The sequence below is a fragment of the Aethalodelphis obliquidens genome, unplaced genomic scaffold (assembly GCF_003676395.1).
Source record: "Aethalodelphis obliquidens isolate GAN/ISIS:26980383/991018 unplaced genomic scaffold, ASM367639v1 scaffold11, whole genome shotgun sequence".
NCBI classification, from domain to species: Eukaryota; Metazoa; Chordata; class Mammalia; order Artiodactyla; family Delphinidae; genus Aethalodelphis; species Aethalodelphis obliquidens.
In genome coordinates, this window is record NW_020837955.1 from 28,128,266 (window position 1) to 28,145,969 (window position 17,704).

The window sequence follows — 17,704 nt, forward strand, 5'->3', positions numbered from 1 at the left end:
AAGAAGTGAGCTTACAGAGTCAATGCGCCTACGACCTGGGTAAGAATCTGGCCAAATAAGACCTCTCTGTCAGTGAGGTAACCACTCCTCCATACAGAGTCGGCAGGAAGTGGTATCGGTTTCTGATTTTGATATTAGCCGCCCGACCAAATACAGTGAGAGAAACCTAATGCAGCATTTCCATGAATTTCTGCAGGCCTGATACTCAGAACACGTTCAAGTATTTGAGGTCTGCTAGCGGTGAAATGAACACTGAGCAGCAAAGCAGCCCCATATGGGGGCAAAGGCACTGCAGTGGTTGTCTGTGGGCCTGGGTCAGGCCTTACCTTGACTACTAACTGACTGCATGATTCTGAGTGATTTCTTTCACCTGAAAAGGCCTCATTGGCCTCGCCTATAAAATAGAGATCACAAAGGATCTCCAGAGCCGCTTGCATCTCCAGCCAGCGTTTTTGTTTGGTGATGACGCCTTGCAGTCTTAAAGATTTTGGACTCGAGAATGGTGACGAGTGACTTTAAAATGGAAAGACAGAGGAGGATAGGCTGGACCGTGAGGCAACAGCAACCCTGCTTCTTCCAGAGCTCGCTGAGCCGTGGGTGGTGTAGGCTGTAGCCATGATTCTGCATTCTAAATCCCACCCGGCTATGGCTGTCCTTCTGTCTAGATTCTAGAGTGATTTGCCTTATTTGATTGTCTTGGAGACATTGTGATTCTGTAGGGGTCACTGGCCCCTTCTAGAAGAAGGCTCATCTCTAAAATGCAGGCCTCTGCTTATCTGAATCTTAAAGCTAGAGGCAGTTAGAGTGGTGTCTCATTTTTCTCTCCCCGCTAAACTCAAGGAGCACTTTTTTCCTCTTCCTGTCACAATCTCAAGGATTCTGCCCAAAAAGCAGGTGCAAAGCCCTGTCTAACCCCTCCGGTTTCCCTGAGGTGTGGGCTTTATACAATGTTTTGCTTGTTAAACGTTAGCTTTCTGAGCTGACGACTCTCTCTCTCTCTCTCTCTTTTTTCTTCCTCTAAAGACCATTGCATAACAGTCTCCTGTTTTAAACTTTTGCCAAATCCTACACTTCTCACTGTCGGAGGTTACCACAAGTGTTTGAACAGGTAACTTCTACCTTTGAACTTCTATTGCAACAGGTTCAAAGGTTCCAGGAGAGCTGGTTAGCCACTCTCATTGGCTTCAGGTGTGGTCCCGACTCGGGCGCTGAGGAAAGGCATCATCACTAAAGGAAACGTCCGGACTCAGGAGGCTGAATGTGGTGCTGAACGAGTACAGCCAGCTGTGAGGGCCGCGTCTCCTGGACCCCGGAAGTGAGAGTATTCTTACAAGGTAAGCTGCAATAATGCTACCTGCTCCATAGCTTATATGTTTATGGGAGAGCAGAGGTAGGGTTGGTTGGGGAGAAGACAGTGGGCCGTGTGTCTATTCTCAGCCTAAGGCTCTTTCACAACATGAAATAACATTTGGTTGAATAGTAATCTCAGCTGACTTGAGTGGGAGGCAAAGAAAAAATCAATTGAAAAGGGGGTGGAGACATGGAAGGGGCTCTGAATGTTGGCAGGAGATGGACTTGGAAGAGAGAGTTGTTAATTTCACTAAATGCAAATAAAACAGACTTAAAAGCTTTAAAGGTTATAGCCAAAGCCAGGATGTGGGTCTCCTTCATCTTCCATTTAGAAATGTCTGTATCAATATGATTAGAAAGGCCATCCATCAGCTGCTACTGACAGCCCTTCCCATTTGGAAGGGAGCAGGGAAGGGAATTCTTAACAGACTTTCTATCCCATGCTGGTGTCTGTACAAGAAATGTGATGTGCATGACCTCATTGGCTCGTTACCTCCTGTAAGGTAGGTGGTGTAGTTCTCATATAACAGATGAATAATGTGCCTCTGGGCTGTTAAACAGAGCAGCCTGGGCTGCATAGCTAAGAGGAGGTGGGGCAGGAATTTGAGTCCTGGTCAGAATGTCACTACAGCCTGCTGCATGACGCAGAATTCTTGGGGGCTGTGAAAACCTTCCATCATTCCCTCAGATCTTGGGGGTGTCCCTCATGCATGTAGGATTGAACAGGAATGCACCCCTAGATGCTAGAGCTTTAGAATGACCCAGACTTCTGTACTTGAGCATTTGATCCTGGAGGAAACCATCTTCTCCTGGTCCTAAGCTCTTCGTCGGGTTGGTAGAAGAAGACAGCACCCAGGGAAGAGCCCAGTAGCATTATAATGGCTGAGACTTGACACCCACCCTGCCATCCTCTGCTCGTCGCTGAAGGGAGCTGCCCCTGTGGGAGGTGAGCTTGGAAACTAAGCAAAGCCAAGTGTTCCTCCAGCCATGAGATGAACCTGAAGATGGAAAGGCAGAGGGGGCACCCTCATCTTCCCATACTTCATCGTTCTCCCATGTCTAAAGTGGGCTCCCGTGAGGCCAAGGGACCAGCGCTTATGTTCCCTGAGATTGGGACACAGCTCGCTTTGGTTTTTATGGTTGGAGGCTTTTAGGCCCTCCTCTGTGTAGAGAAGGAATCCCGATCTAACTCTAGTAAAGAACTGAGCTCGTGCTGGAATTACCTTGATCCTTCTTAAAGGAACCAAGGCTGGGGAAAGTGCTGCTTAATTCTGGGGTGTCTGAGAGGTGGTGGGGAGGGGTGGGGGCAGGAAGGGGCAGGAGAGCTTGTTCTTTCTGCCTTCAAATCTGAGAACGGAAGCTCCCATGCCCTTCTGTGGCCGCAGCCGTAGGTGAATCCAATGAGACTACTGCAGGTCCTGAGGCCCTGTAGACCAATCCCCAAGACTCTTTCAGGGCGTCTGCACATTCAAAGCAATTTTTATAATAATATCAAGAAGTAATTTGTCTTTGCCACTGTCGTTGTCTCACGAATATACAGTGGAGTTTTCCAGAGGCTCCAAGATGCAGGATCAATCTGACAGCTCACGGCTGTGTGCTTGTGGATTCCTGATTTTAAAATTTCCCAGTTGTAATCTGGGAGGTGAGGGAGGCAGCAAATTTGAGGTACGAAAAGGATGTGTCAGAGGAAAGGAACAGATCTCCGTGGCTGTCCCTGTCGTTCCTGACGTGCTCGTTTTCTTGGCATTATCAGCACTGCTTCGGGGACTGAGACAGGCTCACTGGGGACTGGAGAGTGGGCGACACAGTGCACGGCTGGCCGGCAATGCTGGCCAGGCCAGGCTGGCCTCCAGGCGTCCCCACAGTCTTGGGAAGGCTGCGAGGGCCACGGTGCCCTGTGGCTGGACCTCCCTGTCCTGGGAACCCTGGGAGGGGGTCTCACCTCTCTGACACTGGTGGTCTGCAAGGGGCACCTCAGTCATCTCCGTCTGGGTTTTGGTCTTGGTTCAGCGGTAGTCAGACCAACAGGGAGAGCGTGAGCTGCGTGGATGCAGGCTGTCTTCTGTGTCAGCCCTTAGGGACTGATGGTAAAGGCTTTGAAACCGAGCCAGGAGAGCTTTAGCGGCTTTTCTCCTCCTGGTCAGAACGCTTCCACTTTCAGTTGTGAAAGAAATACCAGGAAGTGAAGTCCCCGAGCACGTTAGAAGCCGGCCATGGCCTGACTCCTGACACGGGGCAGCTCGGACAGGGGCCTGACGGCTCAGACGGCTCAGAACCGGGGACCCTCAGCCTGCAGAGATGCTCTGAAGCCCCTGTGACCCTGGAGGAACCGGGGGTGAGGGGAGAGGCCAGGGACTCGTGCCACGAGGAACTCAGAGCCAGGAGGCCCCATTCACTGGAAGCACCAAGAGATGCGGCCCCCTCGCAGGGTAAGGGGGCAGCTGGAGGGGGCATTTAGTGAGGGGTCTCGTGGGCATGGGGCAGAAGCCCCGGTGGCATCCTGACCCCCAGCTCTGGCGAATCTGCCGCTTGCTGTGTCACAGGCACGTGTCAGTGCTCACTTTCTCCCTGGTCTCTAAGGGACTTCTTTAAACCCTCCTCGGGCTTCCCTGGTGGCACAGTGGTTGAGAGTCTGCCTGCCGATGCAGGGGACGCGGGTTCGTGCCCCGGTCCGGGAAGATCCCACATGCCGCGGAGCTGCTGGGCCCGTGAGCCATGGCCGCTGAGCCTGCGTGTCCAGAGCCTGTGCTCCGCAACGGGAGAGGCCACAACAGTGAAAGGCCCGCGTACCACAAAAAAAAAAAAAAAAAAAACCCTCCCCATCAGGAGGGTGGAGGAGAAGGCAGATTGTGGAGGAGTCCTTTCTCCTGCCTCTCTTGGGGAAGGGGAACCACAACCCGGACCCCATTTTGTGGGCCTGAGCCTCTGCCTATAGCTCGCCTGTGCTGCACTGGGTGTTGTTCTCAATTTTCCTGATGGATTTTCAGTCCTGAGGGGAAGAGCTGCCCGATGCATGACTAATGGAATGGTTTCTGGATGAAGTTGGATCTGTTTTAAGGAGTAGGGCCACAAGTTGAATCTAAGATGAACTTGACCTTCAAGGAGTGAGTGTTGGAAAGGGACTCCATAGTTGGGGCTTACTACCTTCTCTGGGTATCCATCTTGTTGGTGATTTGAAAAGTAGGATTGGATCTGTAGCTCCAGTTTGTAGGTAATTGGTATTCTCTAACAGAGGCAGTCTTAAAAAATAATAGAATTAAATTAAACTAAATTTAATTTAATTTAAAAATAAAAGATTGGTTCAGTTAAAAAAAAAGGAATAATTGGTTTTGGTGATCCCTCCCTCTGTATTCCAGCGTGAGAGTTACTTTATGGTTGTCCCCTCCAATGGACAAGTATTTGAGGTGAACATAGAATAATCTTGGAAGAGACTTGGTATAAAATCTTGTAGGCATCACTTGTACGCTTGGCACAATAAAAGGGACAAAAACTGAAATAAAACAAGAGTCCCAAATACTTATAGAAGAGGCAGGCAATAGAGCTAAGTAAAGTAGGTGATATGTAACAAGATGCAGGTGAGAGGCAAAATGCAAGGCAGGTGCTCCCAGATAAACATACTCCAACTTGACGGGGTCTTTTCAAACATTATCCAGACCAAACAGGATGCTTCAGCCGAGCATTTGTTGAGGTCCTGACCTGAAATAGTCTTTTCTCCCAACTTTTAGTCTAACTCTCTGGGGGCAATGACACCTAAAATAATATCAGTGTATCATTGAGTGCCTAGGCCCTAAACCCACAGATGCTAGAGGGAGGCTGTGGGTCCAGAAAGGAGAAAGGAAGGAAACTATGGGGGAGGGGGAAGAGGAAGCCAGTTACGCACCAGCTCAAAGTGGGTACTCTGCCATTTCATTAAGACAGTATTAGGAGGTGGGTGGTTAAGAGAGGTGAAGCCACCTTCCCAAGATCGCAAAGCAGCCAGCTGTCAACTGGAAGAGAAGCTGCAGTTGGTGTGATGTTAAAAACCGTGTTCCATCCACTCCTGTGTAGAATTAACCTCTCTCTGGATTTCCTAGAAATTTTCATTTTTAAAAAGATTCTTATGTATGGTGACCCGGGCAGATATTGACTTCACATATTTATTAGAGACTTTTCAGGTTGACATTTTTCTAGAATGTAAATATTACAGCTACCATTCTTTGAATATTTACTGTGGGGCAGTGCTGTGCTTACTGTTTGTTTTGTTTTAATTTATTTATTTAATTAATTTATTTTTGGCTGCATTGGGCCCTCGTCGTGTGTGGGCTTTCTCTAGTTGCAGCGAGCAGGGGCTACTCTTTGTCGTGGTGCGCGGGCTTCTCGTTGCAATGGCTTCTCTTATTGCGGAGTGTGGGCTTAAGTAGTTGTGGCACGTGGGCTCAGTAGTTGTGGCTCGTGGGCTCTAGAGCCCAGGCTCAGTAGTTGTGGCGCACGGGCTTAGTTGCTCCGTGGCATGTGGGACTTTCCCGGGCCAGGGCCCCAACCCATGTCCCCTGCATTGGCAGGTGGATTCTTAACCACTGCACCTCCAGCGAAGCCCCTGTGCTTACTCATTTATGGGGCTTTTATCTTTTGATCTTCAAAGCAGTCCTATGAGGTAGGTATTTTTTTTGTAGACAGGGGAACCAAGACTTAGAAATAAACTGGACACAGTATGAAGAGATTGCAGCTGGCATTTGAACTCTGGCTCATTTAGTTCTGACGGCAAACTCTGCCTCCATTTCTGATGAGTCTAGTTTAGTGCATGGACCAGAGAATTAGAAACTGGGAGAAACTTTTTTCTTGCAAATCCTCCCACTTTCAAATCCATAGAAATGGAAAGCAGATGCATCCTTGGTTGCCAGGGATTGGGAGGAAAGAGGAATGGGGAGTAACTGCTTAATGGGTACAGGATTTCCTTTGGGGATGATGAAAGTGTTTTGAAACTAGATAGAGGTGGTGGTTGCACAACATTGTGAATGTACCAAACGCCGCTGAATTGTTCACTTTAAAGTGGTTAATTTTATGTTACGTGAATTGCACCTCAGAAAAAAAAAAAAAAAACCCTCCCACCTCTAGGCAGGTGAATTCCTAAACCAGGACTTGGAGATATTTTTAGAAATCAGGAAGGAGGTTTCTGTTTCTGTCTGTCTCATATGCCTGGCCAGCAGATGAACTGACCCTCATTTGGAGTGTGACCTCAGGTGACTCGTGTCCGGAGGCACCCTACGGGGGTGACATGTCCCCAGCAGCCCTGAGGTCAGCCGTCGCTGCTCTCGCCGCACTCTGCTATAAACACATCCCGGTCTCTTTCTCCCCCATGTGACCATGCACCATGAGATCAGAAATGTACTCTCTCGTTCTTCCCCTGGCACAGAGCCTGGTATTTTCAAGCTCTTAATTCATGTCATTAGAATAAATACGAGTTTTGGAGTTTGGAAGGTCAGGCAGCCCTTGTACTGCTGTGGTGAGGCCATGGTACCAACCCTCTGTGGGGAAGCTTGTTGCAGATCTCTGGGTCTCCATGGGTCACTCTACTCTAAGAGTTGTGAGGTTGTGAGTGGCTTGTGGGAGGATGCAGGGGTGAGGTAGGGCTGAGGGAGATGGCAGGGTCAGAGCTTAGAGGTGGACCATGTGATCCCCAGCTAGAAATCCTCTGTTTAAATAGAAATGAGGAGTTGATAAGACCTTCGTATGTAAGTCGAAGGGCAGTTATACTACAAAGATCATGACCATCTCTTCTCTTTGGGGACATCTCGAAACAGAACATCTGATATTGACAAGGAGTTAGAAACTGACTTAAGTGGAAGAGGGAAAAAGAGAGCTCATCCTCACTGAGGGCTTCCTATGTGCTGGACAGCATACTGGAAAGTCTACCCATAGTATCCCTTTTAAGTAGAGATAATTACCTACCCCTTCTGGTGTGCAGTGGAGGGAAGCTGATGCTCAGTGACATTAAGTAACTGTCCCAGGGCCACATATCTGGTAAGCGGTAGTTCTGTTGCTCTGGTACCTGGAAAGGCAATGGCCTTAAACGTTTGCCACTGGAAATGAGACTATTGGGAATAAAGTTTCTTGTTTACACACTGAATCTGGTGACCCCTGACTTGCCCGACCAGGTAGTGAGTGGGCTGATTCTGCAGAGACCTCTTTCACAGCCTCCTGCGTCAGCCTGTCTTTATCCTGGCCTGGGTGATGGGGTACTAGCACTTTGTCCAGCCTATCTTTATACAGGCTCTTATCAACTCCAGCGGATTGTACTGGTTCTCCTGACCTCAGCACTCTCATGATTCACTTGGTCAGCAATAGGCTTGGAGGGCCTTTGGGGATGTTTACTGAGACAAGGACTTCCTCAGGGTAGAGCTGCTGGACTCTGACTTGCTGGGAGCACAGTAGTACATCAAGGTTGACTAAGTCCATCTAAGATCCAGTGGGACTTGTCACTGCCTGTCACCAGCCTATGAGTGGCTCGGCAACTATCCTGTGTGATCTTCATGGACTGAGTTAAGAGGATTTTGGCATTTGACTTAATGAAGGCTTTCCTGATAAATCCCACCCCACCAAGGCCCGGCACCCCAAGGCTCTCTGGTGTTTGTGAACCAAACACCAGCTGTGTAGTGTCTATACCAGGCCCCAGACACTGTCTTACTCAGCCCTTTGGAAGCTTTGTCTTTTTTCCCTTTCAACTAAAATTGGTCCTCCGTCTCCATCAGACATGTCCCTTCACCATTTCCCTTCACGCTTGTCCCACTTTGGTGCCTCTAACCGTGCTGCACCTCTCACCCCACAGCCGGGTATTCCTCTTCCTCTCTTCTACTTAGGTTTATCCAACCTAATATGGTGACTGCTCTCTCCATGGAAAAGTAGATGGAGAGACACAGACAACAATGGAGAAAGGTAGTTTGGTGACAGTGACCCTGGCTGGAATCATAGTTGGGGTCTTACCAGCCATTGGCTTGGTGGGGTGGTCATCCTTGATTGACCCTGGACATAAGACTATTGTCGATACAGCCAGGGGATCAAGGACCACACGTCCTTGAGGGTCTAGTGCTCCTTAGACCACCTCCACCTCCTCCAGTCTACACTGGCCTCTCCCTTCTTCATATTCATTAGCTCATCTTGCACGCTGAATCCTTGTATAGGTGATTTTAGTGTTCGATGGACCCATAAGTCCCCAGAGGGCAGGAGCTGTGCCTTCTAAGTGTTTGGTCCTTTGCACACAGCACGGTGCTGGGCATACGCTGAGTCTAAGATCTTGGTTTGCCTTATTCAAAGGAAATTATACGTAAATTTAAAGTGCAGAGGGTAAATGTACCTCTTGCCACATACATACTTTCTCCAGTATGTATGGAGCAGATGCTCCCAAAGCTGCGGTACATTCCACAGAGCATTTGTTTCCTGCCTGGGGAATTGGCTTTATCCCCTACTGGACTATGAACTCTGAGTGTAGTTTCCCCATGCTGGACACACTGCCCGGCACATAGTAGGTGCTCGTATATTCGAATGCTGGTAGGATGAGTGAACCTTGACCTCACTCGGGTCGGGTTGCTTAGTGCTGCCCTTGCTATAGCAGGAAGTCCAGCTGTGGCATTTCTGAGGAGGGCTCAGCGGCTCTCCCCACCCCCCGACCCCCCACGGTGTGTAGGCGCACATCGTGTCATCGCGGGATTGAGTTTTGCAACCTGTTTCCTCAGTAGACTTCCCTTCCTAGGTGCCTTTCTCTGATTTTGTGCTAATGGTGAGCGAAAGGGGAGGGTGACTTGTTGGCACTCGGTGGGTCCCCACCATATCTCGGGCACAGTGCTGCATTAAGATAGCCTCTGCCTGGGAGTGCACACAACTCAAGCTGTCAGCTGAGCCCCAGGAACCCCCGAGACCCAAACCCAAGGAAAGAGCTGATCCGACTCCAACAGCTTTTCCTGTGCTATTCGGTAGCAAAGATATCACCAGTGGATAAGCATCGAAACCCTGAGGATTTATTTATGGTTATGTTTGCTGGTGGGTCAGGGAACTTTCCCAAGCCTCGCCCTCACCTTCTCTCTGCCAGCCGCCTGACAAACTGGAACTGTTGGGTGTGGCCTAGGAATTGGGCTAGGAAAAACAAAATGTGGGAGATTAGTATCTCTTCCCTGTTTTTTTGGCTTTTATTTTTAAAGATTTTTTGATGTGGACCATTTCTAAAGACTTTTTTGAATGTTACCACATTGCTTCTGTTTTATGTTTTGTTTTTTTGGCCCTGAGGCCTGTGAGATCTTAGCTCCCTGACCAGGAATTGAACCTGCACCCCCTGCATTGGAAGGTGAAGTCTTAACCACTAGACTGCCAGGGAAGTCCCTCTGTTTCCTGTTTTAGTTATTTAAGCACTCACACAATCTTTCCGGGGTGTGGAAATGACTGCTTCGCCACCCTTGGGGTTTTAACAGGGATCCCCTTTGATAATGCTGTCTTCCTGCTTGGCCACACGTGAATGACCCCGTGGAGGTGACAAGGAGGCCCTTTCCCATCTGCCTGGGGACATCCCATGGGGTGTGTGCTTCAGAGCATGCTGGGTACCAGGCCTCCAGGGGAGGAGAGCCACTCAGGCCTGGGAACCCGGGCCTGCTTGGTGGAGAAGGCTAGTGCCAGGCGGTGGCCTGAGCACCCAGGCACTGGTGAGTGGCTGAGAAGTTATCTGTAGGCTCGTAGGTTGGGATGTTACACCAGCCTCTGTTCTCAGCAACTGCTGAGAATGTTGAAAGATGCACTTTCGGGTCCCCTTTGGCCCCATGACTCAACCTTCACCTTTGGTTTCTTATCCACTAAGGGGAATGAATGAAAAACGTTTCCACCCTCAGAGCTGCCATCCAGACTGGCTGGTAACGTGGGTGCAGGGAAAAGGCTACTGATGGAATGTAGCTTTAGTGGTGGGAGAGCTGCACTTCTAGAAATGAGGATGAGGCTGTATTCTCAGGTGTAGTCACATGAAATGCCACCAACCAAGGTAGAACTTTCTAAGTCAGCTGCCTTAGTCAGAAGTGGGATAATTCAGAGTTGTTCATTTTACCTTTTTTTTTTAAAAAAGCATACATATTACAGATTAAATGATACATCCTCTCAAGTGTTACTGTCCCAATGACACCTACTGTAACCTCCCTAATTAAAATTCACCCCCTGCTGTACACTCAATCCTCTTTCCCTAATATAGTTTTTATTCCACAGTATTCTATAATCTAGTTCTTGTTCAGGCTTGTCGCCAAACTCCCAATGAAATCCAACCCCACAAGAGCAGGGTTTCACTGCTATATCCCAGAACCTGGAATGATACTGATGGTATACAGTCAAGCCCTTAAATATCTTTGGCTGAATGACTGAATACTCAAAACTTCTGGACAATCCATTCATAATTTCTCCTCTTCAGTCTGTCTTTTCCTATGAGGATTATTCTTTCAGAAACACAAAAGCATACACTACACTGTCCAAGCGGTTTTTTCCTTTCTACTTGGTAGTATTTCACATAGTTCTTTCCTTATCAGACCTGCTTTATTCTCCTTACTACCTGCCAAGAATTCCATTGTGTGTAAGTGCTATAATTTATCTGGTTACTCTCCTATCAAGGAAGGCTTTCCTGGTTTCTGACATTATCAGCAATCCTATAGATTAATGATGATGAACAGAATAGCTCGTACCTGAGCCCTTGTGTCAGGCATTGTTCTAAGCACCGTACAGGTGCATGAACTCCTTTAATCACGGTGACAGCCTTATGAGGGAGATACTAGTATTGCCATTTTACAGATGAGGAAACACACAGAAGTTATCTACCCTAGGTCACAAAGCTGACCACAGACAAGGATTGCGCGCAGTGTGACTCAGAGTCCATATTCCTAACGGGTGCCTCAAACAGCCATTTAAAGTGATGCACTTTTTATTGAACTGATGTCTTTCTATGGAATAAATTACTAGTAGAGTCATTAGGTCAAAGGGAACACATTTTAAATTGTGGTAGCGGGCAATGGGCACATCCCTACGGAGGCTGCCCCAAGTTTACGTCTTCGTGATTGATAGTGCATTTTGTACTGTTTCATCATCGCTAATCTAAATGATGGGGAAAAGGCATTTCATTTAAATTTGCATTTTAAAAAAATATAAGTGAAGTTGAATGCCTCTCGCTGGTTTTAAGTAACCTGTTTGTTTTGCCATGAACTGTCTGGTCATGCCCTCTGCCCTTGGTTTTACTGGGTTGTATTTTGTTTTTCATTGACTTCTACTCATTTCTACTGAGGAAATGAGCTCTTTGCCTATCTGGAATATTTGATATTTTTCCCAGTTTATCTTTGACTTTGTCTCTGGTATCTGTTCTGCAGGGCAAATATAAAGTTTTGTGTAGTCAAAGTTGCCAACATTTTCCTTTTATAGGTTCTAGGTTTTGTGTCTGTCTTGAGTCTTCCCCATGCCAAGATTATAAAAAACAATTCTCTCATACTTTTTATCCTCAAATACTCTCATGGTTTTCAATGTTTTATATTTAGTCTTTGATCCATCTCCAATGTATTTTTGTTTTAGGGGTAAGACAGTAATCAACTTTCGGTATTCTCTCTGAATGGCTAGTCACTTGTCTCAACACATTGATTGTAAGTGAAAAAAATCTATCTGGATTTGGACTGCAGTTTAGTATATGATAATAGCATCCACTGGGAGTATTTCCGGAGTATTTCTCATCACATAGATTTGTCTATTTATGACCAATAGAAAACTTCTATAGCTCCACAGTAAGCAAATTGGGTAATGTTTGGGTAACCTCTCTGCTACCCACCCAATTCCTGTTACTTTTCAAAAACTTTCTGACTATTTTTGTAAGTTTTATTTTCCTGGGTGAACTTTAACTTTTTAATTTCCCAAGAAAATCCTGTTGGTCTTTACTAGGGTTGCATTAAATGTATAAATTTATTTAGGGAGATTGGACCCCTTAACTATTTCAAGTATGTCTTTCCATTATTCAAGCCTTTTTATGTCCCGCAGATGTGAACTTTTTAAATGTAGGTTTTACACATTTATTCTTATACACTATTGGGAATGGCACCTTTTCCATTATTTTCGAATTAGTTATTTGCACAAAATATAGGAAAGCTATCGACTTTCTGGCTACTGATTTGGTAACTGGCCACCTAACTGAAATATCTCATGGTTTCTAATTGCCTCTTATTTCTTTTTTTTTTTTTTTTTTTTTTTTTTTTTTTTTTTTTTGCGGTACGCGGGCCTCTCACTGTTGTGGCCTCTCCCATTGCGGAGCACAGGCTCCAGACGCACAGGCCCAGCAGCCATGGCTCACGGGCCCAGCCGCTCCGCGGCATGTGGGATCTTCCCGGACCGGGGCACGAACCTGTGTCCCCTGCATCGGCAGGCGGACTCTCAACCACTGCGCCACCAGGGAAGCCCTGCCTCTTATTTCTTTAGAGAGATTTTAGGATTCCCTTCTCAGCAATTTTTTTTAATTGGGAAATATGACAATAAATTTTATCTTAGATATAACTGAATGTTGGCCCTTTCTGACTCATTTAAGATAACATGGGTAGCTGAGGTTTACCCTCCTTAGGAACCAATGCTTTTCCATTTTTTAAATTTTGTATTGAAATATAGTTGATTTACAATGTTGTGTTAGTTTCAGGTGTACAGCAAAGTGATTCAGTTACACAGATATATAAATATATATATTCCTTTTTTACATTCTCTTCCATTATAGGTTATTACAAGATACTGAGTATAGTTCCTTGTGCTATACAGTAGGTCCTCATATCAGCCTTTTCTCTGACCATGTTTTGCGAAAGAGGATTGTTGTCTCAAATCATGTTGTGTTTTATTTCTTATTAGAAGAAAACTCCATGTGCTACAGAAGAGTAAACTGGAGTAAGGAAAGGTGAAAACTCCTTAGCTCCAGAGCTCTGAGAAAGCTGGGTGAAGGATCTTGCAATAGAACTCTTATCTGGTTCACATTCATTGCATATAAAGGAAAAGGTTATCAGATCCTCCCAGGTATGCTCATGAGGCTATTGGTTTGTAATGTCCTACTGACCTGTTGCCATTACTTTGGGCTTTGTCTATATATATTAACTACACAGTTAAGGAATGATATGAAGGGCTCCTAAATTGGGGGTGGCAGAAATTTAGGGAAATAACAATGGAGGCTGGATTAGAACTTAAAGCCCAACTGGGAAAGCAGAACTTTCATATACAGCCTCCTTAATAACACACAGGCCCCTTTGGAGTCATTATGAGTTGAGAAGACTTGTGACATAGTCTCTAGGAGAGAGTAAGTAATTCAGTATGGAAGAATGTGTTAATTAACTGCGTGTAAGAACTTGGGGACTCTGGTCTCCCTTTAATGAACTTTCTATCACCACAGAATGAGCCCATACATGCAAGAGAACAGAAAACCAATTAAGTCCAAATGAGTGTGCCACTTTCTAGAAGGCAGATTTTTTTAAAGCTTATAATTGCAATCTATATCTCATTATTGAATAGAAAATAATTCGTTCTTCAAGAGTAAAAGCAAAGATAATTAGTCTTATTGTCCTTTGAATTCCAAAAACCCAGGGCAACAGAATCATGTATTTCTAGGCTGGACCATTTACCCACTTAACACTGTAGATGACTTCATTTGATAAGATCCATCCTGCAGATTCTTCCAAGCCTGGAGGAGCAGACTGATCCTGACTGGTTTTTTATATATGTTAGAAATACATCCTTTCACCATCCATCATCCCGAACCTAATACCCTGCCAAAATATTGATCAGGAGTACCTATCTCAAGATTGTCCAGAGTGACTTTCGATAATTTAAGATTGGAGAGTTTGGGGGTGGGAGAGTTTATTAAGGGAGAAGTGGGTCAACTGAGAGTATTTAGAACAGATAATTCTGAACTAGAAAACTGGTCATTTATTCAGCAACCACTCATTGAAAGTTTACTCTGTGCCAGGCATGGTGCAGGCATTGGAAGCACAGCAGTGAACATAACAAAAATCCTTGTTCCGATTAAAGCATCAATTCAGTAGGGGCAATGGACCATAAGGGACTAGGACTATTTCAGATAGCAAACAGTGACATGGAGAAGAGAAATCAGGGTCCATGACAGTGACTGAGGTGGAAAGGGCAATATTAAATAGGGTGATCAGAGAGAGCCTCTGAGGAAATGACATTGGAGTTGAGATCTGAGCTACAAGCAATACACAACCATTTCAGATCTGGGGAAGAGCGTTTCAGGCAAAAAGAAGAGCAGATACAGAGACCCTAAGATGGGAGTGGACTTATGCTTGAAGAGCAGAATACACAGCAGAAAAATAAAATCTTTTAAGTGAAAGGGACTATCAGAAGACAAATTATTTATAGATTATAGGGAGATTCTGAAAGATTCGTAGCAATCAACATAGTTGACCAAAAACATGAATATTAGAGTAGAAGGGGGTCATTTAAGGACTTTATCCAAGGAAAACGGGACAATGAAGACATGCTGCCCCAAATCTTCAAAGGAGCAAAACCCAAAGCTGATTATGGGGTGGTCATAACCTAGGTACCAAGGCTGGTCCTGGGAGCTTGCAAGCAGGTATGAAGGCAGGAGGTGTCCTTCAGCAAGCTTGGGAATTCAACACGTCAGGAGCCAGATGAGTAATGTTGGCTGTGGCCATTCAAACCACAGAGGAAGTGAGGGGCCTGGAGAGTGAGTCAAGGGGAAGGGCTGAGGACCGATGGGCATCCTGGGGTATGGGACTAAGGCGTGTCACTATTACCACATCAGAAAGCGGAGGAAGCTTTCCAATTGGGGCAACCCTGTGGCTTGTTCAAACATCTGTAGATAACCTCAAACAAGAACTCCCAGATACAGTGTAACACAGCTCTCCTTCCTCTTTTCTTTAGTGCTATTGCACTTGTCCTTACTCCATTCTTTCCCAACTGGGAGTGACGTTAAGGGAAGAGGAAAAGCTTGCAGGGGTTCCGTGGAGTGACCGATCAGAATTGTAATTTGAGTGACACAGGACACATGACGAGAGAGATGGTGGCTTCTCCCCTTGTTTACTTGAACATATCTGGAAGTGTTCATAGTTTCTAAAGTTTAGAATGGCAACCAGTCCAGTACTGGTGTAACCCGAAGGTCTTGCCTTCTCTCAGACCCTCGGTTTCTCCCATTTAAACAGTGAGAGAGTTATATGATACAAATTATGTTATATGATGCAAATCCTCTCTAGTGCTAGCATCCTAGGTTCAAAATGTGTGTGTGTGCTGTGCATTAAAAAGGAGACTATCGGGCTTCCCTAGTGGCGCAGTGGTTGAGAGTCCGCCTGCCGATGCAAGGGACACGGGTTCATGCCCCGGTCCGGGAAGATCCCACATGCCGCAGAGCAGCTGGGCCCGTGAGCCGTGGCCGCTGAGCCTGCGCGTCCGGAGCCTGTGCTCCGCAACGGGAGAGGCCACAACAGTGAAAGGCCCGCGTACGGAAAAAAAAAAAGAAAAAAAGGAGACTATCAAGATAGTGAAAAGACAACCTACACATTGGCAGAAAATATTTGCAAATCATATTTCTGAGAAGGTTCTAGTATCAGAATATATAAAGAAGGCTTACAAGTCAACAACAAAAAGACAAACAGCCCAATTTAAAAATAGACGAAGGACTGCAATAGACATTTCTTCACAGAAGAAATACAAATGGCCAAAAAGCACATGAAAAGTTGCTAAACATCATTGGTCATTAGGGAAATGCAAATCAAAATCAAAATGAGATGTCATTTCACACCCATTAGAATGGGTATTATTTTTTTTTTAAAGAAAAAAACAGCAAATGTTGGTAAGGATGTAAAGAAATTGGAATCCTCTACATTGCTGGTTGGAATGTAAAATGATAGAGCTACTGTGGAGAACAGTTTGGTGGTTCTTCAAAAAATTAAACATAAAATTACCATGTGACCCAGCATTTCCACTACTATTTACCCCAAGGAACTGAAAATAGGTATTCAAACAAAACTTGTATACAAATGTTCACAGCACTATTCACCACAGCCAAAATGTGGAAATAACCCAAATATCTACCAACTGATGACTAGATCAGCAAAATGTGGTCTATCCATACAATGGAACATTCTTCAGCCATTAGAAGGAATGAAGTACTGATACATGCTAAACCTTAGACATGGATAAACCTTAAAAATATTATGCTGAGGGCTTCCCTGGTGGCGCAGCGGTTGAGAGTCCGCCTGCCGATGCAGGGGACACGGGTTCATACCCCTGTCCAGGAGGATCCCACATGCCGCAGAGCGGCTGGGCCCGTGAGCCATGGCCGCTGAGCCTGCGCGTCCGGAGCCTGTGCTCCGCAACGGGAGAGGCCGCAACAGTGAGAGGCCCGCGTACCGCAAAAAAAAAAAAAAAAAAAAATTATGCTGAGCGAAAGAAGTTAGACACAAAGGGTCGCATATTACATAATTCCATTTATACGAAATATTCATAATGGGTAAATACATGGAAACAGGAAGTAAATTAGTGGTTGCCCGGGGTGAGGGGGAGGAGAGAGTGGGAGTTACAGTTTAATGGGTGCGTGGTTTCCGCTTTCGGAGCCCCGAAATGTTTGGGAAATAACTAGAGATGGCGGTTGCACAACACTGTGAATGTAATACTGTGACTGTGTTAAATGCTGCTAAGTTGTACATTTTAAAACTGGTTTATTCTACGTTATATGAATTTTACCTCCATTTTTTAAAATGTGGGGAGGCAGGGAGGAAGCATCTGAAATTCTGTGTATATCCTATTTGGATACCTGGTCAGCAGTAACAAACAAAGTGAGTAAGCTATTTCAGTTGACAAATACGTCTTTCAGTGTTTTCTGCAAATAAAGCCCCTTGCCAGTGCAGGCAAGGTAGTGAAGCGGCCAGGCTCATCCCATCTGTGGGCAATAGGACAGGAGTTCACCTAAAAGGAGTGCTCAAGAATTGGCAGACCATGGTCCGGATTACACCAGATGTGTTTTCGTTTATCCAATACCAGACCCTTACTAATAGAGCCAGAAGTTAAAATTGAGGTTTCATAAAAATCCAGTGTTCCAGGTTTTCTAGGGAGTAAAGAATCTGACCATCTGGTGACCCTGGGCTCACATTACTACATGGTAAGAATCAGCCGGGGTGGACAGCAGGTGCCACCTTTAGACTGGTCATGGGTTCTTTCTCTCTCTCCTCCCTTTGTGTTACCTGCCAGGCAATTCACCCTCCCTCTTCCCCCTTCCCACACTGCCAGATTTCACCTTTAGACCCTCTTTTGAAGACGTTGTTTGCAAAGTCTCCCATTATGTCTCCAACTGAAATATAAAGCTGCCATGTGTAAGAAGAGG

At 45.8% G+C, this 17,704-nt stretch overlaps 1 protein-coding gene across 3 annotated transcripts in view; it reads left to right on the forward strand.

The window, feature by feature from the left end:
• The first annotated feature begins 1,097 nt into the window (after nt 1-1,097).
• ACSL5 (acyl-CoA synthetase long chain family member 5) overlaps nt 1,098-17,704 on the forward strand; it is a 45,039-nt gene continuing 28,432 nt past the window's right edge. The window contains exons 1-2 of one of the 3 annotated variants that reach the window (XM_027112581.1): nt 3,687-3,779; nt 13,210-13,371. The gene's annotated coding sequence lies outside the window, so the exon portion shown is untranslated. Of the gene's footprint in view, nt 1,335-3,555; nt 3,780-13,209; nt 13,372-17,704 lie in introns of those variants that run through there. The other 2 variants (XM_027112580.1, XM_027112583.1) reach the window with 2 other exon arrangements.